At 44.8% G+C, this 6751-nt stretch overlaps 1 long non-coding RNA gene across 2 annotated transcripts in view; it reads left to right on the top strand.

The window, feature by feature from the left end:
* Positions 1 to 4029: 4029 nt before the first annotated feature.
* The window catches only part of LOC134987484 (uncharacterized), a 127692-nt gene continuing 124970 nt past the window's right edge, over positions 4030 to 6751 (top strand). For both annotated transcript variants that reach the window (XR_010193134.1, XR_010193136.1), the window contains exon 1: positions 4030 to 4282. This is a non-coding gene — a long non-coding RNA (uncharacterized LOC134987484). The remainder of the gene's footprint in view (positions 4283 to 6751) is intronic.

The raw sequence follows: 6751 nt of genomic DNA, 5'->3' as shown, positions 1-6751 counted from the left end.
CTGTCAGGTCAGCACAGCACCGCAGACTGCTACAGTAAGCTACTATAGTAGTATGTATAAAGAAGAATGAAAAAAAAAAAAAACCACGGGTAGGTGGTATACAATATTATATATATATATATATTATATACAATTATATATATATATATATATATATATTAAACTGGTGGTGATTGATTATTAAACTGGTGGTCACTTCAGGACAGGTCACGTTGCAACTTGCAACTAGTACTCCGAGGCCTAAGCAGACAATCACAAAATATATTATTATACTGGTGGTCAGTGTGGTCACAACAATGGCAGTGTGGCACTGACTCTGGCAGCAAAAGTGTGCACTGTACGTTATATGTACTCCTGAGTCCTGCTCTCAGACTCTAACTGCTCCCCACTGTCAGTGTCTCCCCCACAAGTCAGATAATACACTTACAGTCACACTATCTAATCTATAAATATCACTTCAGCAAGTAGTATAGTAGTATACAGTAGTACTCCTCCTAATAATGCTCCCCGAAAATACTGTGTCTCTCTCTTCTCTAAACGGAGAGGACGCCAGCCACGTCCTCTCCCTATGACTCTCAATGCACGTGTGAAAATGGCGGCGACGCGCGGCTCCTTATATAGAATCCGAGTCTCGCGATAGAATCCGAGCCTCGCGAGAATCCGACAGCGTGATGATGACGTTCGGGCGCGCTCGGGTTAGCCGAGCAAGGCGGGAAGATCCGAGCCTGCTCGGACCCGTGTAAAAAACCTGAAGTTCGGGCGGGTTCGGATTCAGAGGAACCGAACCCGCTCATCTCTATTCAGGACTCAATATCACAGGGGCCTGCAGCTGATGTACTGCTCCCAGTCAGACAGTGTAAATGTAACAATTGAGTACAGTAACCTTTTTGGAGTACAGGTCAGCAACCCTGTTTCACCACCTATTCATTGCAAGCCCTTCCAGATATAGAGAGACTGCTCATAACAGGGACAGAGACACCTTTGCTGCCTATATTGCATTTAAGGATGAGTCAGGATTAAGTGGCACAGTTGTAAACCTACTTATTGCCTGACACAGCCATGTGGATATCGCAGAGAGCCTCCTTTAAGAAAATAGCACCTAAAGTACAATCAATTAATATTATATCCAGACTAGCAAAATAGACTCACAGTTGCCTAAAAATAGTGTGCTGCATCATATTAGAAGTTGCAAAACTGCCTGGTTGGACAGAACCTGCTACACTTCATTTGTTGTAATCCATCCATTGCTACCTTCATCCAAGACTTGTATTAACTATTCTCAGGATATAACTTTCCTAGAAAGGTGCACTATACTCAATGTAGCTAGCTACAAAACTAAAGGTTTTTACGGGGCCCCAATTATAAGAGTATTTTCAGGTGATTGCTTAAAACTGTATATTAGTGTGTAAGGATTGTCAAATGTGGATATTGTTTCTTGTGCTTTATTGTTCTTTGCATGAAAATAGTATGTGACTAGCATAGACATTGAGGTTAATCTAAATTGCCATTATATGAGATAATCTCAAATTTCTACAGCTGAGAAAAACTTATAGCAGTGTTTCAGTAGAATCAAAATTCATATAGAGAAATTGTGTAATCAATGCCTGTGTGCAATATATCCTGAACTATATTGTAAGTTGCTGGTGAAACTTATTCCTGTTAGAAGCTACAGACACTAGGTCCAGGTGAGGAACACCAGAAAAGATAAAGTAACACATTAAACCAGAAGGTTAGACTTCCTAATACTTACCTGTAAATTGTTGACTTCAGTGATACCTACCTTAGGGTGTCACATTTGGCGTCGTACGAACAGGATACGAACATGTCTTCTGATGATCAAGCAGCGGGGGATTTGTCAAATACTCACCCAACCATGGCCAGCATAAATCCAATCGTCTTGCCGTATTACTTTGGGGCTCCATGGATTCCAACATATAGCGGAGATGTTCGAGGTTCTGAAGAGAACACATGGACTGAATTTAGGAACAAAATGAAGTCATTGTTCCGTTTATACCAATTGAGCAAACAACAGCAAGTGGAGATTCTTATAGGGCAGCTAAAAGGCACAGCCCTAAGAGAGGTGACTTCATGGCCAGAGGAAAAAATAGAAACCGTAGGCCTCATCTTGAACCGACTAGCTGCCACATTTGAAACAAGACCGTTATCTGAACTTAAGGTGGCTTTTTACACGAGAAAGCAGCGGCCAAGAGAAACACTGCGTGACTTTGCACTCAATCTTCAGGAGGCACTTCGAGCATTACAGGTCATAGATCCAACAGAAATTCGGCCAACAGATGAAATATTGATTAATCAATTTATAGAGGGATCCCATGGTGAGATAGTGAAGTTGCATTTACGCCTCCTTCAGCTACAGTTATCAAATAGCTCATTTTTGGTCTTCAAAGAAGCTGCCATTAAAGTGGTAGGGACGTTACAGATGCAAGAAATGTCCTGCCCTGAGATGTTGGGAATCCAAGAAGAAAAATACCCTCCAGAGATCACAAATCTGAAATTGGATCTGCACTCACCTAAAGAAGTTGTTGCACAGGGTGATCAGGTGCCAAGGACCGATCTATTAAGTACTATAGGAGTGCAAGTCGCTGAGCTGACCCATGGGATAAATGAAATGACACAGCAATTGCGGAATTTCATGCAACATGAAAAGTGCAGAGGAGAGACAAACTGGAGCATCGATGAAAGACAGCCCAGAGATGTGGACCTTCATGTTGTAGACCAGAATCAAACTGAAGTGGTCACAACACCAGCTACAGAGCCTGTAGTCAGTGCAAGAAAAGTTAAGGGGAAAGTCGTTTGGTTTAACGTGTGGTTTGGCTATGGCTTTATAAATTGTCCTAACACCAAGAAAGATGTGTTTGTACATTATACGGACATAAAGAAGAACAACCCCCGGAATTATTTCCGAAGTCTGGAGAGAGGAGAAACGGTTGAGTTTGATGTTGTAAATGGAGAAAAAGGTCCGCAGGCAGCTAATGTAACTGGTCCTGGTGGTGCTCCAGTGCAAGGCAGTAGAGATGCAGCAAATCGCAAGCATTATTGTCACAGAGGTGCTCCATGTGATTATCAGCAAAGCTGCCAATACAGTGAAGGTGGAGAGGAGAGCAAAGAAGGGGAAAATGTGGCAGAAAGTGCATATCCACCACAGCCTGATGGGACATGTTGCTACCCACTATATGAGCAAATGGCGGAGGAGAGAGTTGACACTGTGCAGCAGAGCTTGCAAGACATAATCCGACCACAGCTGCCTCCAGATCCAGCATGTTTAGGTGAGGCCAGAGTCAAGGACATCAGTTCCAGTATGGCCTGCCTTGATCAGGCAGATTCAGGTGTAGCCGACCGGGGAGAAGTCACAGAGAAAGTGATCTACATGGCTGCAGCAGAAGCCTTGGAAGTTTCCTCTAAACCCATTGCACCAAATTCCGTTAGGTCAATGTCTGAACCTCATATTCCTGCAAAACCCTCTAATAAAACAAAAGAGGCTGTAACATGGCTTTTCCCAGAGTGGCATTGCGAAGACTGTGAATACACCACAATAAGAGGTGAAGAGTTTGTCTCAATTTTGCAACAGTCATCAAGAAGATCAGGAAAGAGGCCCAAAGGGATTTCTTCCCATTAGATACTGGCAAAAGAAAATGTAAAAGTGATTATATAACAAACATATCAGTTTATACAATAGTTTTTGAAAAAGTAAGTGTTAGAAGTGTTTAATGTTACTGTTGCTATATGGCAAACTGACTGTGTTAACGTTTATGGTAAATTTCTAAAACTTAAAGTGAAGTCTTGAAAGTTAAAACAGAACGTCTTCTAATGTTATTTATGTTAAATATAGTGTAATGTAAAGACTGTATTTGAATTTCACAACTGCAAGGTGGTTTGCTGATATGCGTGGGGACACGCATAATTCTAGCGGGCTGATATGTGACACCCCATCAGAGTTGCCACGGACATTTAACTTATTTCTGCGCCCTTTTTCCCCCTTTACAAAATACAGCCTGGCTAAATACTTTGAGACTTCAGCAAGGAAAGGGTTAAGAACATTTTCTATGCTATAGCTGTCATGCGCTTGGACAGTTAACTGCCGTGTGCCGAGTCTGTTGGCAGTTGGGCGGCGGCCATCTTAGGAGGATGGGCAGAGTGAAACAGGACCTAGGAGCAGAAGGTGCTGAGCTGATTTGGTGGTGTACATGGTGACCAAAGGAGGCTCCTTACCTGATCTTCAATAAATCAGAGTCCAGCAGCTGACAAAGAGAGTGTCTATGGAGTGGTGAGCAGACTACGTCAGCCCTGAGGCAAAATAGCCACTTCTAGTGAGATCCAGGAGCCCCATTGCAGACTATACATTCTCACACTCCCTGTCACAGACTCCCTGGTATACAAGAGATCACAGTTTTATACAGTAAATTAGCCAGTTTCTATAGTAATAACACCCTTTATGAGACTGATAATAGCCATCAAATAGCAGTAAGCACCTCTGTGCAGAAGCAGACAGTTATGTGCCGCAGTTTTCTCAGCACACAGCCAGAACTTTGTAGCGCAGTAAGGAACAATACTGTCTTAGTTACACAGACAGCTTAAAGGATTCAGGACTCAATATCACAGGGGCCTGCAGCTGATGTACTGCTCCCAGTCAGACAGTCTAAATGTAACAATTGAGTACAGTAACCTTTTTGGAGTACAGGTCAGCAACCCTGTTTCACCACCTATTCATTGCAAGCCCTTCCAGATATAGAGAGACTGCTCATAACAGGGACAGAGACACCTTAGCTGCCTACAGGGCCGGTGCTAGGGTGTTCGGCGCCCCCCTGCAAACTATAAAATTGCGCCCTCCCATATTCCGTTGGCGTGCGCCGGGAAAAGGGGTGTGGTCTCACAAGTAAGGGGCATGGCCACACAATAGTACCCCCATTTAAAATTACGCCACAATGTAGCACAATCTTATTAACCTTATACATAATGCACTCACAGTAGTAGTAGCATCCTTATACATAATGCCCCCCAGTAGTAGTAGCATCCTTATACGTAGTGCCCCCCCAGTAGTAGTAGCATCCTTATACATAATGCACCCAGAGTAGTAGTAGCATCCTTATACGTAGTGCACCCCCAGTAGTAGACGCGTCCTTATATACGTAATGCTCCCCCCAGTAGTAGAAGCGTCCTTATATGTAGTGCACCCCCAGTAGTAGAAGCGTCCTTGTACGTAATTCCCCCCTAGTAGTAGTAGCGTCCTTATACGTAATGCCCCCCCACAGTACTAGTAGCGTCCTTATACGTAATGGCCCCCCCAGTAGTAGCATCTTTACATGTAATGCCCCCCCTGTAGTAGTAGCGTCCTTATGCATAATGCCCCCCCAGTAGTAGCATCCTTATACGTAATGCCCCCCCAGTAATAGTAGCGTCCTTATATATAATGCCCCCAAGTAGTAGTAGCGTTCTTATACGTAATGCCCCCCCCAGCAGTAGTAGCGTCCTTATACGTAGTGCACCCCCAGTAGTAAAAGCGTCCTTATACGTAATTCCCCCTAATAGTAGTATCGTTCATATACGTAATGCCCCACAGTAGTAGTAGCGTCCTTATACATAATGCACCCCCAGTAGAAGCCTCCTTATATGTAATTACCCCGTAGTAGTAGTAGCGTCCTTATAAGTAATGCCCCCCCAGCAGTAGTAGCGTTGTTACGCGTAATGCCCCCCTGCAGTAGCGTCCGTATACGTAATGCACCCTCCCAGTAGTAGTAGCGTTGTTACGCGTAATGCCCCCCTGTAGTAGTAGCATCCTTATACGTAGTGCACCCACAGTAGTAGTAACATCCTTATACGTAATTCCCCTCTAGTAGTAGTATCGTCCTTATAAATAATGGCCACCCCAGTAGTAGCGTAGTTTCACGTAATGCCCCCCTGTAGTAGTAGCGTCCTTATACTTAATGCCCCCCAGTAGTAGTAGCGTCCTTGCATGTAATGGCCACCCCCAGTAGTAGCGTCATTATACGTAATGCCCCCCCAGTACTAGCGTTTATAAAGTGCGCGTACGCAGACATACCTCACACACACAATTCACACATATATACACACACATACACACCCACCCACCATATGCACACACACACACACACACACGCACACACACACACACACACACACACACACACACACACACACACACACACACACACACACACACCACTTACCTAAGCCAGTCTCCCTCTGTACTGCAGCCTGGTCTGTGTAGCTCCGCCCCTTCTGTCCCGTTTAGCCCCGCCCCCTTTCGACCGTTTAGCTCCGCCCCCTTCTGTCCCGTACTCAGCCGCTGTCACACGGGGAGGGGAGGCAGGAGGTTTTTGATTCTGCAGGCGCTGCTGCCAGTGACTGTCATACCGTGACAGTCGCAGCAGCAGGGGGAAACAGGACGGCGCAGCAGTGAAGGGATTCAGAGCAGGGGAAGCGCCTCTCTGTCCCAGCGCCTCCCTGCACTGCATCCCTTCGCTGAGCGGGTAGCGCCGGGCCTGGCTGCCTATATTGCATTTAAGGATGAGTCAGGATTAAGTGGCACAGTTGTAAACCTACTTATTGCCTGACACAGCCATGTGGATATCGCAGAGAGCCTCCTTTAAGAAAATAGCACCTACAGTACAATCAATTAATATTATATCCAGACTAGCAAAATAGACTCACAGTTGCCTAAAAATAGTGTGCTGCATCATATTAGAAGTTGCAAAACTGCCTGGTTGGACAGAAC

Source organism: Pseudophryne corroboree, chromosome 2 (assembly GCF_028390025.1).
Source record: "Pseudophryne corroboree isolate aPseCor3 chromosome 2, aPseCor3.hap2, whole genome shotgun sequence".
In the NCBI taxonomy this organism is placed as follows: Eukaryota; Metazoa; Chordata; class Amphibia; order Anura; family Myobatrachidae; genus Pseudophryne; species Pseudophryne corroboree.
Note: the sequence above shows the minus strand (reverse complement) of the source record. Positions and strands in the feature narration are given on the sequence as shown.